Below are 17,755 nucleotides of genomic sequence, written 5' to 3'. Positions count from 1 at the left end.
TTTAGCTTTATTTTTCATTATTTAACGTTAATTCATTATGTTGTCTACTTGTCGTGTTTAATATCTGGCAAAGTTATGATTATGTTCAATTATATTTAATTTTTTAATTGCTATAATCGGTGTAATTTACCATTTCTATATTCACTACACTATATACGAGTATAAACAAATGAAATAAAACCAAAAGTGTTTTCACAAGAAATTTGAAGTTCTATGAACTGACAATAATAGCATTTCAAAATGTACTTCATAAAATGTTCAACAAAATATAAAAATGTAAAAACAACAGCAAAACAAAAACCCGTTATGTAGTAATAAAATGAAAGTAAGCTTTAAACAAAATTGGTATTAAAACTTCTTAACTGTGAAAATCGTTTTGTTCTTACTTTTAATGGGATCGCTTTATAATTTTACTTTTGGTCTTTTTCATCTAACAAATTTAAGAGTATTATAAAATTTGAATTTCGTTCAACACTTTGAAGTCCCTTGATTTCTTCCAAACTAGACCAAGTCTGATTTATGAATGTCTGCTAAAGTAAGTGAAACTAAATAAGAAAAATAAAGTCACCCTATCGTAAATCAAGGCTTATGTGATAATAGTTTGACACGAGGGAACAGACATTTTTGCCAAGCGTGCCGCGGAGACATTTTTTGCAGGCCCTGATCTTTTTTGTGGCTGCTACATGAAAATATTAAGGGGGAACGGTTACCTATTTTATACGCGTAGCAGTAAAAGAATTACTGTCTTTGATTGAAGCTGTCTAAGACTAACATTCCTGGCCCATTAAAGCGGAGAAGGAATGAACAAATAAGTTTAGCAACAGAGGTGTATGTGTCAGTTGTTTTTTTCACTAGCCACAACCGACATAACTGGCACTGCTTTTGCAGATTCGATTATAAAGAGAAACAAACGGAAAAAACATTACTAACTACCTTGGCATTCACCGTAAATTCTTAATTAAAGTAAGTAAATTCAAGTTTTCCTAAATATCCTAAAATTTTCTCATTCAACTAAATTCTTTTTTCTTCTCATTTTTGGATTTTCTTTTCCAGTTTTTTTTTTTGTTTTTTTTTTGGTTAATTCTCTTCTTTGTTTTTCTTTTTTAACATTAACAAATCATTCTACAATACTCGAAAATATAAAGCGAGTTACTTTTAGTATAAGTTTTTCCTCTTTTATTACTCATATGAATATTTACTTTTTATGTGTAAGTATATGTAAATATTTAGGCATATGTGTGCGCGTTTAATATATATATGATATTTATTATGTTTAATTTTTATTTTGCTGCTTTTTGTTGCCATTATTTTAGCCCGTTATTACTGCTTTTTTTTCTGTCAGTTTTATCTTTTGTTTTCTTGTTTTTTTTATATTATATATATATTTTTTTGCTGCCATAAAACGTTAAAATAAACGAGGTAGTTTGTAATTTATACCCCATATGTGGCATGGTAATTTGTTAAGTAGAGTTAAAATAATTGCTCGTACTTATAATTTACACATTCATGTTGAAAATTTATGGCCGACTTTAAGCACTAATAACAACGGTATGGCAATATACTTATTTTGCAGTAAATATAAATATGTAGGAAACATAAATATACATAATATGCACATACATTTACGTATAAATTATTATAAATAATTTATTTTTATTTTTGAACTCAGCATTTTTTTTTAGAGGAAATGGAGCCTTTTTTCTGTATTTAGTATTCCGTATTTTATATAGGAACGAGCTTAAATGTGAGGGAAGAGTGACAACAGCCCAAAAAAATTAAGGGTACATATATAATTAATGCAAGTGATATAAAAAACAGTTCTTCAACCGGTTTTAAGAACGACACCCACATCATGAGTTAGTTAGATCGCCCCTAACTACGTGAGTATATCAAAAGCGCTTTTATTCCGTAATCCTAACACGTTCTCGTTAAAAAATTGGTATGATTGCTTGTTGTAAGTATAACACAACAAAGAACTTTGAACACAAGACCCTTCAGGAACTTGAAGAATCGATGCATTGCACTCAACATTGTTTTGCCCTTTACTAAATTTTACTCCACAATATACTATGCGTAATTAGTAGCGAATTTTTGTCACTGTCTCGGTAAACTAGTACAAAAACATTTACTCTATAACGAAGAACTTATATAAATTTTAATAGTTATCTTTAAGGGAAAAAATTTTAATTTTTCATACAAAACTTCCCCTGCTTCTAAACAAAAAAATTCCTTAAATTGCAAAATTTGCACTTAAATTCATTTTTCCCTCTCCAATTTGTTTTTTTTTTTTTTTGAACAAGAGATCTTAGATATACGAAGTTTTATTAGTTTCCAAAAGTCCAATTTATTATTTTATAAAAAAATCTCTTTTTTGGACTATTTTGCATGAAAAGCATAAAAATTGTAATAAAAATAAAAAACTGTTCAAAAAAATAAAAAACAAGCTCCAAAGGACATTACAAAAATAACCTTAAAATATGAAAGTAAGAAAAAAAAATATTAAACAATATCTTTTGAATAAAATCTCAAAAGAATCTTTCAATTCAATTCCAACATTAAAGTTAAAACAAATTGTGTGTAGTTTACATAAGATAGAAAAAAAATTAAGTATTTAATTTCTTATATTTTTAACATCTTTGTTAGAGATTCTAGCGATATATCACATGGAAAGGGCTCTTCAGAGATTTAAGACAGAACATTAGAAATGAAACCAAAAAAACAATAGACTAAACTTTCTATTCCTATGATACAATTACTTTTATGTGTCAGCATAAACCCAAAAACAAAGAAGACAAAATAAAGTAAAAACAGAGAAAGAAAACAGAAGAAAAGATGAAGTAAGCATGTTGACCCTATGGTAGTTGTTGAATTTAAAACAAAATGGATCTTAAGCTATTGATATTCCAAAATATTTATAAAGTTACCCAAATTAGAGTAAGCCTTTTGAGCTATACTGATAAGAATATGATGTCATCTACCGTAGATGTATTGATTAAAAGAATCTGTCATCCAGCTCGCTCTAAATCAGCAAAAGGTCTATCGAAGGTACTATTCTGTCTATTGCACAATGTACCGCTGCACATGGGCATTCGTGAAAACAAAGATGAGAGAATTGCTCTCACAATAACAGAAGAAACGTATTGAAATAGATCTAAAATCTTTTTAGAAATTTTTGCCCTCCAGAACTCTACTTCTGTTCCTCTTTAAATTTTAATTTGAATGTTATCAACGAAAATACAATTTTAGAAGGCCGTGAAAATAATTCCTAATGGTTACACATAAATATTAATTTTTGTCTCTTTTTCACTCAAAAAGAAGAAAAGGAAAAGTTTAAAATAAAACAAACACTGGTAACGTTATGAGATCGATTACGTATTTTATATGATGCTATCAATTTTTAAAAACTATAAGTGTTCTTGTTTTTATGAATGTCTATATAGTAATATAAGATTTTGATCTATTTTATTCATTTGGACGTGGTGTTAACATAATGTAAGATAAATATCAAAGGCAAAAGCAAGCGAGTTAGTAAGAAAAAAAACTGACAAGTTGTAACACTTGACTTGACAGCTCTAGTTTAAATAACTTTTTTCTGACTATTTTTCAGCTTCTTATGAATTTCTTAACTTTCCAAAAACTTCCAAAAAATTAAAATTTATGACCGTATCCAAGCTTTAGCAACATCACAAACAATTTCCTGATTTTTTTTTTAATTTTTGTTTGAAATATTTTTATTATAAATATGTAGTTTATATTTTCGCCATCGAAAAATACAATTCAATTAATTAATTAGTTCAAGGTCTAATCATGTTGAATAATTAATTAATTTTATATTATATCTATTGAAATTAATTAATTTTACTGCTTCTTTTTCAATTTTGTTATTAATTTGAATTCGCAAACTCTAATGTTTGAATATTCATAATTAAACTTTACAAATATTCTTGTTTACACAAAAGTCCACAGAATTATTCGTTTTGAAAGCCGAATGCATCCCGAAAATCAAATCTAGCTAATTTAACCGTCATCTTCTCTCATGCAGAAGAAATGAATATTGAAATTAAATTCTACTCTCATATTACCTTGCAATCTCATACTACCTTAGAAATTTGCAAAAAGTTGACTCTTCAAAGACTATTTTCGTTCTCTCACTTCTAATTGAAGAGGTAAGTGGACAAAGGGGTTAACTTACATTTGTATCTGAACACATTTTTTCATTAACAAATTGTAAAACTATTAATTTTTTCTTTGTGCACTGTCTTCAATAAGTTTCTAGCTATAAGAGTAATCACAGTTGAAAATGTATGAAATTTAATAATGTTTCTTTTCGATTTTCGTCAAAATGTTAGTTAACCCCTTTATCCACTTACCTCTTCAATTGTTATAATTGTGGGAACAAAATGCTTCTTTTCGTAAGTATATCTTGTTACTGGTCAGCTTTTTTTTTTAATCTCTTTCCAGTTATTTAACAAGGGATTCAAATCAATTTCTTTTTTTCAATTAAAAGAACCTTCACCTACACATTGCCTTGCAGCTCAAATAACGGCAAATTGTCAAACTATTTAAAATGATTTATATTCTATGATATTAAAATGTTATTAAAAATTTTATTACCCGCATATCAAGATTAAATTTATGATACATTTTAATAGTTCTCAAAACCCATTTTTAAATTTCAAGGTATTAAAATGTCTAAAAATGTTTTCAATCTAATTTATTTCCTTTTTTTTTTAAATAAAAGATTGAATACCAAATGTGACACATTAAATGCATAAAAATTTCAATGCACTTACCAATAAACGAGAAAAAAAAGAGGTAGGTATTCTGCGTTGCTTTTTAAATATAGAAATAAATCTCTCTACAGCTGTTTTTTTTGAATTAATTTATGACAGTTGAATAATCATAAATTCACTAGACATGCTAAAATTAATTATGAAAGCAAAATATTATATTAAAGCCTAAAGAATGACACTATTTTTGACTGCTCTTTTTTATTTTATTTTTTTATTTGTTAGTGTATTAAAGCAAAAAAAAGATAAAAAACTTTTTTAATGCTTTTATACTTCCATTTTGATTGATTGATGACCAAAATATGATAATGGGTGGTAATTAATTATACAATAATACCAGAATGAATGAGCGTTTCATAATGAAAATAAAGCAAAAGTAGTACAATGTAAGAGAAAATTATAAAAGAAAAACGAAAAAAAGAGAATGAGATGAATTGTTGTAGATAAAATTAATTTGAAAATTATTATGATGAAGTAAAATGAACGCACATTGTAACTACACAATTTATATCTGCAAACATTTTAAAAGCAAGTAGAATGATTTTTAATTTAAAAATTGAAAAAAAAAAAAATGGTCTCATAATAGGTTTTTGTTTTCATTTTTTGTTTTTTAATTGAAATTTTGTAATTTAACTCTGAATTAATTATCAAATAGATTTAATTATCTTAGTTTTTTTCAACAATTTAGGAGTAAGTAGTTGTTCAAAACTGATATTATGTAGCAATTATTCCAATGTAATGTAAAACTGAGCTTCACATAACATGTTATGATCTATGGATATGATCATCATATTTAATACAATTTTAGTTGTAGTATGTAGTATTATAATAATTTGAGTGTTACTTAGTAAATTGTTTCTTATTGACTAAAAGGAAGGATGCTTCCATTCTGCGTGGTTTAACGTTGTCTGATGCGTGCGATCTAAAATGAAATTTCGAAAATTCAAAAATTAAGAGCTTCAGTCATATCTTTATGGAATAATTTCCCATAGTCTTATTTCTATAATGAAAAGTTTAAACAAACATGTAAAATAAACTAATGCCCACAAATGTCAGCACAACGTCGGTACATACAACAAGACGAAATTTCCAAAAAAAAAAACATTTCAACTTAATTATAAAATTTTTTTCTATTTTTTAAAACGTTGAAATGCCAAAAATTCTGACAGATTTCAAAATTTTATAAAAAAAATCGAAAATTAATATATATATTTGTCAAATATATTTGACAAACCCACACAGGTCTTATATAAATTTTTTTAAACAAAAAAATTATTGTACAAAAAGTGAAAAAATATAAAACACTATAAAATTAAAAAATTCGAATATAAATCCAGAAGCTTGAGAATTTTCTTCAAACATTAAAAAAAACCATTCAAGCAATGTGCGTATGTGTTTGAGCGTTATCAAGCCACCACACGTTAAAAATTAAATTTAACAACAAAAATTTTTAACATCATTAATTTAATTCTTCAATTTTGTCATTTTAATTTTTTTAGCTTTGTCGTTTGCTGCTGTTTGTTGTTTAAACACAAGCATTAATTGAAATATTATTAAAAACAATATTATTTTTTGTTTCTTTTTTTTCTTTTCTTCTTCTTTTTGCAACTAATTTTTGTTATTGTTGGTGCTGATCATGACTAATGGTCACCGTCACAGTAATTTGGATGTTATTAATAATTTTTCTTTTTTCTTCCTTAATTTAATACCTGTGGCGCTGGGATAGTGTTATTATTCCAAAACGCGTGTATTTAAGTAACTAAAGAATTTTTATGTGAGCTGTCAAAAAGATATTTTTTGAAAAATATTAAAAATAAGAGAAAAACAAAATCAAAAGAAATACAATACGGGTAAAAAATGAAAATTTATCAGTCGCGATCAAATAAAAAAAAACCAAGAAAACAAAACAGATGGTCAGATTATAGTATTTAAAAGAAAACCAGAGAAACAGCATTATCCAGCGTTAAAAATGAGATGTCATTTTAATAATAAAGGAAATAAGAACAAGTAAAAACGTTTCAGTCGGTATGAACCGATTGAATTATACCCTGCACCTTTCATTGTTGTATAGCAATTACTCAAACCTGTGAAACCATTCTATAGAAACTTCACGGATATGTCTGATCTATAACTGAACACACAAATTTCGTGAATCTGACTTTATTATTTATCCAAATATTTAAAATTAGTTTTTGGAGTTGTATGGCAGGTACCCGAACCTGCCAAGCAATTCCACTAAAACTTCGCTAATATATCTAATCTATAATTGGACACACAACTGCCAAGTTTCATGAATCTAACTTTATTACTTTTCCAAATATTTAAAATAAGCTTTTGGACTTGTATGGGAGACACTCGAATCTGTCAAGCAATTCCACCAAAACTTCAGAAATATCTTTGAGCTATAATTGGACACACATCTGCCAAGTTTCTTGAATCTGTCTTTATTATTTTTCCAAATATTTAAAATTAGCTTTTGAAGTTGTATGGCAGGTACCCGAACCTGCCAAGTAATTCCACTAAAACTTCGCAAATATATCTGATCTGTAATTGGACACACAACTGCCAAGTTTCATGAATTTGACTTTATTATTTTTCCAAATATTTAAAATTAGCTTTTGGAGTTGTATGGCAGGTACTCGAACCTGCCAAGCAATTCCACTAAAACTTCGCTAATATATCTGATCTATAATTGGACACACAACTGCCAAGTTTCAAGAATCTAACTTTATTACGTTTCCAAATATTTAAAATAAGCTTTTGGACTTGTATGGGAGCCACTCGAACCTGTCAAGCAATTCCACCAAAACTTCAGAAATATCTTTGACCTATAATTGGACACACAACTGCCAAGTTTCATGAATCTGACTTTATTATTTTTCCAAATATTTAAAATAAGCTTTTGGACTTGTATGGGAGCTGCTCGAACCTGTCAAGCAATTCCACCAAAACTTCAGAAATATTTTTGACCTATAATTGGACACGCGACTGCCAAGTTTCATGAATCTGACTTTATTATTTTGCCGAATATAAAAAATTTGCTTTTGGAGTTGTATGGCAGCCACCCGAACCGGTGCAGCTATCTCATTAAAATTTTTAGAGCATATGTAGAATGTAATTGGACACATGTATACAAAATTTTGTATTTGTACCTTTATTAGTTTTTGAAATAATTAAAATAAACTCTTTGAGTTGTATGGCAGCTCCCCGAACCCGTTGTCCGAATTGGTCCAATAACAATAGGGTTCGTCCTTGGCACAAAAGAAACAACTTGTGAAAGTTTGGTGTCGATTGCATTATTCGTATTTGAGTTATCGTGCGATCGGACGGACGGACGGACGGACGGACGGACATGTCTAAATCAACGCAGAATTTTACGCTGAGCAAGAATATATATATATGTCCATACCGCAGATGACTCCTTCAAGTAGTTACAAACTCCATACCAAAGTTAATATACCCTTCACGAAGTGCAGGGTATAATAAGAGTAAGATAAAATTTAAATAAAGAAATATTCTAAATTTTAATAGTAAGCCTTTTTTATATTTGAAATGCACAAACATTTATTTCTTTTTACAATTTTTATTAAGAAAAGAAAAATAATTCACTTGATGCTTTGAAATGCGACATTAAGCTTCTGGAATTAGAAATTATTCAGAGTTGCCTACAAAAATAAAATTGAAAGAAATATTACACTACCATTTTAAAAAGCATTATTCCGCAAGACCTATGAACCATCATGAGTTCAGCGTCGTGGATAGTTATACAAGCAATGAGCATACTGTTTTAGACAAAGCACTTTTTTCCTTCTGCGCGGTTGCCGTAGAAATGGCAAAATTATTTTTATTTGTACTTATTCTGAAGCACATATTAAGTGGTAATAGTAGTATTTTAAGAGAGGGCCCCACCCGTACACCCGCGTAAAGCCCATGCACTAGGCCAACAAAATGGCCCATCGGCAACCCCCAAAACCAACACCCAACAACCTCTATGCAATCCGACCGACCAGACCCCCTAACCAAACTAACCAAGCTCCCTGGCGAACCCCAAACGCCGCGCGAGAGACACCTCGGATAGGTCCGCCAGGCCATCATAAAAATAAGCCGTCAAGACACGTTTTCTCTTCCATATTAAAAACGGACAGGCACAGACAACATGCTCCACATCCCCCACCTCCACCATATCTCGACATCCACGATATATATCCTTCGTAACGACTCCAAGCCTCCTGGCCATTTTCCCCAAAACACAATGACCCATCAGCACCCCTACCAGTGCGCTGAGATCACCCCTACTATAAGTTAACAGTAACCTCGTCCTCCTTTTGTCCCTGATAGTCCACATTGTCTAGGTCACGCTTCACATGCCTCCGCCCACAAGACGCCACTCCTCCTCCTACACTCACCACCTATAACGTCAAGATACGCTCCTAGCGGCAGACACCCCAACCCATCCACAATGTCAAACCCCCGCCCGCCCCAGAACTCCCAAGACGATCTGCCATCTCATTATCCCGTAATGGCCGGGAACTCAGCACACAGTGAGCCTGCACATATTGCAAAGTGCCCCAAGTACCCTCCTGCATCGACCCAACAAAGCCGATCCAACCGAATAGGACGCGAGGACTTCAATCGCCGCCCTACTATCCACAAATATTTCCAGCTCGCATCTTCTCACCGGTTTTGCCAAAATTACTGCCTGAAAAGCCCCACGGCATTAGGCAGCCCAATCGATAACCGTATCCCCAACTTCTCGGAGAAGACCCCCGCCCCCGTACCATCCGTAGGTGCATTTCATATTCTCCCAGAATTCTACCGTGTGTGTATTTCCTGGTTTTCAGTATACCTCACGCTTGTAGCCTCAAGGCACTCCTCCCAGACACCGCTTTCCAAACCCATAGTAGGTGCAGTACTCAACGCACCAGTCACCCCAACAAACACTATACACTGCACCCTCTCAACTTCCTCCACTCCCTATCACGAGGCACCACTGACCACCACACCAATGCTCCAAACGTCAGCATATGCCTAACCACATACTCATACAACCAGTAGGCTAGCCGAGGACTCACTCCCCAACACCTACCAGCCGCCCCTTGCAGGAAAAAAACGCATCGGTTGGCCTCCTTACCCTATCCTCTATGTTTGCTCTCCACACCAGCTTAGTATCCATAATCACGCTAGGTAAACCTGAACACCTTCCTTTTCCTCGTAAGCAATACCACCTCCGTTTTTGCGGGGTTCACACAAAGAAAGCATCCCTGCGCCCAGCCATCCAGTCGGCATTATCGCACTCAGTACTTCCGGATACATACCCGAGACCAGGATTGCCACATCATCCGCATAGGCAGTTTTGGTGCCTCTCACCGAAAACATCCTCACATTACTTGAGCCCCACTCAGCCACTACCACCGTCGTAGTAAGCATTTGCTCTATCCATCTAATTATACCTTCCTCTACCTTCTCAAAAGCCCTTACGAAACGGAAGTAGCTTCAACCTTCACATTATTGAAAGCACTATCAACATCCAACCAGGCAAAACATACTCCTCTAGAGACACCTCCACCTGTGTGACCACCGCGTGCAACGCCGTCTCCACAGTTCTTCCCTCTTCTGTAGGCATGCCGCTCATTTACTTATATATTTTTCCACTAACCTCTACCCCAGCATGAAGGACGATAAGCTGATTGGTCGGAAATCCCTCGCACTGACATGACCATTACTACCAGGCTTCGGCACAAAAACCGTCCTCACCTCTCTCCATTCTCTAGGAACATACCCCATATACAGGCAGCTATGAAAGATAACCACCAACCAATCTATGATAACTCCCGGTGCCCTCCGCAAGCATAATAGGCCGCACCACATCCGTTCCCGGAGACTTGGAGGGGCCAAAAGGATTAAAAGCCCACCGTATCCTCTACTTCGTAGAAATTTCTTTACCCAAAACGCGTAGGACCTCCGTTCCTCACCTCGCGACCCCTCTGACTTTAGCTCTGCCGGATCTCTTGGGAATTGATCCCGGAAAGTGAACCCCCATCAGCTCCTCCAGCGTTTCTATACTAGAGCCAACCCAAGTACCATAATCGCTTTTTACAAAAACCGGGTACCAGGACTCCCCCGATAATTGCCCGCGCAATAGTTAATCCAAGACCTCTGCTTGGCCTTCCTTATTGTGTATTTAAATGCCATCAGTTCCTTTTTATATTCATCCCACATGGATGGGTTGCTACCCCGCTTCGCTAAATTATGTAATCTCCTTATCTTCCTCCTGGTCACCAATCTCGCTACACCACCACGGTGGTCTATTACACTTTGCAGGACGGCTAATGGGGCAATTGGCCTCGAAGCCCCCGCATAGCCGCACTCAGACACTTAACCGCACTGTCAATCGATTTACCCCTTCTTATCAGTTTTTGTACCGTTCCGGCCATGGAAGATTCCAGGGCCGCCGAGTACCCATCCCAATTTGTCGTTTAGGAGTTGCTAAATGGTGCCTCCACCTGCAGTTGCACATTTATCCTAATAATGGAAGACTCCTCCGATACCCCTATTACATACACAAAGACCACTAAGAAGATATAAAACCACTAAGAAAATATACTAATGACTCACCTCGCTGATTAACATCCAAGCTTCCCCACGGAGTATAGTGCGTAATCGCATCGAACCCAAGCAGCACATCGTGTCTCCACATCCCATCGTGTCACATATAACATGAGATCACAAGAAGAGGAAATCGTTCTTCTTCCTCTCCCACCTCACTAAAGTCGTCACTAAAGTGATCTAAAAGAAAAAGTTTTAGTTTCTTCCTAGCTAAAATACAAGATCTTTGTCTACTTACTCCGACTTTGTAGTATAGGACATAGTCCTTAAGTCTCACTCCCCGTATCCTCCTCCTTCCAGGAGGCTCCTGAATGAGCACAACGTGGATGCCATTAGTGCTCATGTGCCGCACCTGATCGCCAGTCATTCCAACTATGATGGAGGTTGACTTATATTATCTCCATCACCCGAATCGCCCACCCCCCTGCCCCCCCTCAAAAAAAACTTAGCATCACCTTGGACGGGCCGAACCTCATCAATCCACCATTTTTCTTGATATAAGGCACCAAATTTCTATTTATGCTCAGAAGAAAGTGTTGTCCAATCTCCTTCCGAGGCTCCTCCCTAATCGCAGTCCAATCCTCAGCCCCAAACTCCCGATTCTGTGCAATCAGTAGCCTGAGGACCTTCTCCACTGCGACGTAGGGTTTGGGTACCCTCGGCCTCCGAGACCTGACAACATCGGCCCAAGGGATAGTCCGTAGTTTGGCCCCCTCCCAGATGCAGAAGGCTAACTAGAGAATCACTGAGTAAATTAAAAAAAAAATATTGTCCAAATTTCAAATGAATGAAATAGAGAGGTAGAGGCTAATTCAAAAGAACCTCTACAGATTCAATTATAACACAAAACATTTCATAGTGTCGGCAACAGGGGTTTTCTAAATTTTCGAAAAATAAGTAAAAAGAAATTCTCTACATTACTTTTTACAGTTTAAAATGCAAATGGTCTTGAAAAATGGTCACTAATAGAAACTTATATACGTTACTCGGGCAAAGGAAGCATAATACACAAACTTGACCTAAATAAGTGATTTCCTATATGATGTCGTATTGTTATACATACTTGTTTACAGGAATGTGCTTTAATTATAATGTTAATGAAAAACAAGGAAATAATTTTATCTTGCATAAACCAACATCAGCAGAATCAGTTTCAAAATAATAAAAATCTTAAAATAAAATCAATAAAATGATAAAAAAAATTTCTTAATTACTTTGAAAATTTTGAATAGAATTTAAATATAATTTCCTTTTAAAATATAAAAAAAAATAATGGGCTTTAACAAAAAATACTTCACTTTCAAAAATAATTAATGTCTTCCTTTTACATTCATGAATCATTTTAATAAATTATTGTGTTAAACTGAAGACAATAGACACTTATTTAATAATAATTTAATAATGAAGCAAACTTATCAAAACTACAGCCATAATTTATATTAATTTAATTTATTTATTTATGAAATGTTTTAATATACTATAAACATAGGTGTATATACTATAAACTATAATAAATATACTATAAACATATAAAACATACTATAAACATATTTCTTACTACTATAAATTAAAAAAAAAATATTAATGACTTACACTAATTGTAGCGTTTTGCTAAAAAAAATAATTTTTCTAAAAAAATTAAAAGTTTAAGCAGGAAAGAAAAAAAAAAATGTTAACGAATAACATTCACAATTCACATATTTTTTCGGAATGAAAATGCATTTATCGCTCTAAATATTTGAAAATCTCATAATTTTTATTGCAATTTTATTTAAATTTTAACTCATAAATTTAGTAAAGAATCAAGAAAAAAAAAATATATCCGAGTTTTTGTAATAGGTTTTTTTTTCCGAATTTTGTCTACCCAAATCTACACCATAATATTCTAAAATTTATGATCCGTTGAAGTCCTCGATTTTATGAAGTTATTTTTTTTTATTTTGTTTTTATTTTATGGTGCTACAAAAAAAATCATTTAAGTTTTGAATCAAATTTATTTAATAAATTTTATTAAATATTTATTTTTGCTAACAAAATATTTTAGAAAAATGTTAATTTTTTTTTTTATTTTCCATGTTTAATTCAAATAAATTTAATTTCATTTTTAAGATTTAATATACCTAAAGGAGTTTTAAACCAAAACATCTCAAATAGTTGGAAGATGCTAGAAGAAACCATCAAGGGGGCAGCAATTGATGTAATAGGCCGTCAACCAAAAAGAAGTGGAAATGAATGGTACGATAACGATTGCAGGAATATTAATGATTTAAAACATGAGGCCTGGAAAAAATATATAAGTAGAGGAACAAGAAGTAATCGTTTAGAATATAATTACATAAGAAAAGAAGCAAAGAAAGTTATAAGAAGGAAGAAGAGAGAGTCACTTAACGCAAAAATCGAAAAAATTGAGCAAAACTCTAGGAACCACATAAGGGATTTTTATAGAGATATAAAATATCAATCTACCCCATATCAGCCACGGTTAAATGTATGCAAAAATAATGAAAATAAAGTTTTAGTTGACGAAGGAAAAATTTTAGAGAGATGGAAAGAACATTTCAATGATTTGTTTAAAAATACAAATAGAACTGAATCTAACGAAAATTTTGAAGCACTATGCAGCGTTGAAAATACAATTGAAGAACCAACAATAGAAGAGACAAAAATCGCGATTAGTAGGCTTAGAAACAACAAGGCAGGTGGAGAAGATTCCATAACAGCGGAGCTATTGAAATATGGCGGACAGGGGCTGCATGAGAAAATAAACGAGCTTATTCTATTGATTTGGAGACACGAAAATCTTCCAAACACATGGAATAATAGCATAATATTTCCTGTACATAAAAAGGGCGACAAGAGAGACTGTAAAAATTATCGAGGAATTACTCTACTGAATACAGCATATAAAATTTTTACGAATATTCTGTATGTTCGTATTAACGATGTAGCCGAAGAAATTTTAATAGAATACCAATGTGGTTTTCGAAAGAATAAATCAACCACAAATCAATGCTTCATTTTAAGCCAAATATTTGAAAAGTTCAACGAATATTCGAAAGAGGTTCACTGTCTTTTTGTTGATTTCCAACGGGCGTTCGATAGCATTCATAGAGAAAGGATTTTTGGAGTGATGCAGAGATTAGGTATCCCCGAAAAATTAATAAGACTGACATGCATGACTTTGAAAAATAATAGTGCAAAAGTTTTAATCCAAGGAAAGTTAACGGCCCCTTTCAATATAGAATGCGGTGTGAAACAGGGGGATGCGCTCTCTTCCCTAATATTCAATCTGATGCTTCATTATGCCATCCGGGAAATCGATCATGGAGGAAGTATTTTTACAAAATCGTTTCAAATTTGTGCTTACGCAGATGATATAGCTATTGTCGCCAGAAATGAAAGGCAAATAAAGGAGATCTTCACAAGACTAGTTAAAAATACCAAAGAAATCGGCCTCAACATAAATGAAGAAAAAACAAAGTACTTCATCAAAACCAGATCTTCAAGAAATTCTCGAAATTTAGAAATCGGAAGCTATGAGTTTGAAAATGTACAAGATTTCAAGTACTTAGGTGTTGTTTTTTCAAGTACAAACGATTTTACAAATGCTATCAAAGAGAGAATAAATGCAGCTAACAAATGTTATTACATGAACCTGAAGCTGATGAAATCTAGGTTACTCTCGAGAAATAGTAAATTACAAATATACAAGACTTTAATTAGACCTGTACTTGCTTATGGATGCGAATGTTGGACCGTTAAAATGTCTGATTGGAACCTGTTAGCTACTTTCGAAAGAAAAATATTGAGAAAGATTTTTGGACCAACGAGAAATGAGGACGGAACTTTCAGAATAAGATACAACCATGAGCTGGAAGAAATGATGAAATTTGAAACAATTACAAGATATGTAAAATCGCAAAGGATAAGATGGCTGGGCCATGTAATCCGTATGAATGAAAGCAGTAAGGTCAAAACAATATTGCAGAGAAAAGATCACGGAACTAGAGCTAGAGGCAGGCCTAGATTGAGGTGGTTAGATTCAGTAGTCGAAGATTTAAAAATATTGAACATAAATAACTACACAACATCTGCACAAGATCGAGACAATTGGAAGAGGATAGTGAAGGAAGCTTTGGTCCACAGAGGACTGTAATGCAGTGGAAGAAGAAGAATACCTAAAGGAATTTCAGAAATTTTTTCAAGAGAAAAATTATTAATATTTAACAAATTAATCTAAATGGAAAATCAAAGTGAAATAAAACAATTTTTGTGATTGTTTCTTTTCAGAGACCTTGTATATTAAAATGTATAGATAATTTTTTCATTTTAATAAAGCAATTCATTATAATCGTGTACTTATAATATTAATGTGTAAAAAAATTTAAAAGAACATTCTTATATTGAATGGGCAGTGTTAATAAAATAGACTTCCGGCAATTAAAGTTGGAGGAGTTAAAAGACATGTTAGCAGTGGTTTAAAGAAAAAGCCTTGTGTTTAAATAAGTTCTTAGTCTATACACATATAGACGTATAATTCGAAATAAACACTGAAATTTATGCATATTTAAGTTTAATAAAATTTATTCAATAAATTTCAATATTTTAATTATAAATTTGTATGTTGATAGTACTATTAAATATTTAATGAATTTTAAACCTTGAATAATTCACTTTTCAAAGTGTAATAAACGTGAATAAAAAATAAATATAGTAGGACGTCAATTCTGACAATACTGGCACCCAAATATAAACTTCGATTTATTTTCAACTATAAGACGTACACATAATGTGTCAAATGAATACATTGGGGCGCCAATTCTTTTAATACTGGTGCCCTAATATAAGCTTGGACTTAATGTCAACTATAATAGCCTATACAAATAATACGACATACAAAATGACGGACTTTTAACTATCTTATAGAATTTTATAAAAAAAAAGTACTAATTTCATTGATATTTTCAATTCATTCGCCGCCAAAAAAAAAAAAAAAAAATTTTAATGAAATATTTTTGAGAAAACAAAAAAAAAGAAAAACATTAAAAATAAATTGATTTAATTTATTAATGTAATCGCGATCCGCGAACATTTAATGTAAATGAGACATTCAGTGTTACCATTAATTTCGGTCATTAATTTTACAGTTGAAGCATTATTTTCTTCTAATTTTTGTTTTAATTTTTTCTTTCTTTTCTCCTCGACATTTTCTTTTAATAATAATTGTGAGAACTTTTTTAGCACTGGCTGCCATATTAATTATTTTATTCTTTTTTGAAAAATAAAGGTAGGTATACCTGGGTAGATAAAATGTTAGCCGCATACCATAAAAGATCAGAAAATAAAAATTTATTAGCGCGACAGTAGCAGTCATAACATAATACCTTTCTTTAAAATTGTTACCCTACTAAGTTAAAACATTAGCACCATAATTAATATTTTTTATTTAAATTTTAAAATTCAACTTAAAACAAAACAAAAAGCAAATTAATGCTATGCAACCGCATATGAATAGTTAAAAACATTCAAACAATGCTTTGGGTTGAATAACTTTTATGTTTTTGATAATATTAAATAATAGATATTATTAAATAATAGAGTTTTGTGATATTAAAACGATAACAAAGATTTGATGTCTTATTTTTTTATTAAATTCAAAGATTATTTAGATAATGAAGCATCTTGAATGATTTTGTATTTCGTTCTTCTTCTTAATCAACTTAAGGTTAAAATTTCAAAGTCAAGGTGATGATTGTTAGTTTTCGGGATATTTTACCTTTGTATTTTGATTTTGTAGTTCAAACAAAAAAAAATTTTTTTAAATGATTTAATAGAGCTTAACTTTTGACAGCTGAATGACATTTTGAAGTGGGAATTTTTTTTTCGAATGATTGTTAATAAAAAATGTTGTGTAACTACATACATAGATGTATTTTTTTTTAAGATGTCAAAAACTACAAATTGAAAATACACAAATAAAATAAGGTTTTTAATTAATAAAGACAAATTAAATTTTCTAGATAATTTAAGATTTATGAATTTCTAGAGAATAGAGAAGGCACAATTACACACAATCATTTTTTAATTAATTGTTTCCGTGAGGAAATTGGATTTAACATTTTTTCCCTAAAATTGTGCCTTCTAAAATAATTAAACATTTATATTTCGACAACAAGGTAAAGTTTTTCTTCAGCGATTTTAGAAAAACAAGAAATGATTGTTTAAAAATATCCACAAAATGAATGTAAAATGAAAATTCTTCCCATTTATATTACCCTAGCCTCACGTAAAAACTTAGAGATGTCCCTTAGGGAGTTGAACATGGGGTCCCCGACACTGAGAAAACTCCGGCCAAACCT

The sequence above is a fragment of the Condylostylus longicornis genome, unplaced genomic scaffold (genome assembly GCF_029603195.1).
Source record: "Condylostylus longicornis isolate FDR11 unplaced genomic scaffold, ASM2960319v2 ptg000005l, whole genome shotgun sequence".
Classification (NCBI taxonomy): Eukaryota; Metazoa; Arthropoda; class Insecta; order Diptera; family Dolichopodidae; genus Condylostylus; species Condylostylus longicornis.
The sequence above is the reverse complement of the archived record's forward strand: the minus strand, read 5'-3'. Positions refer to the sequence as shown.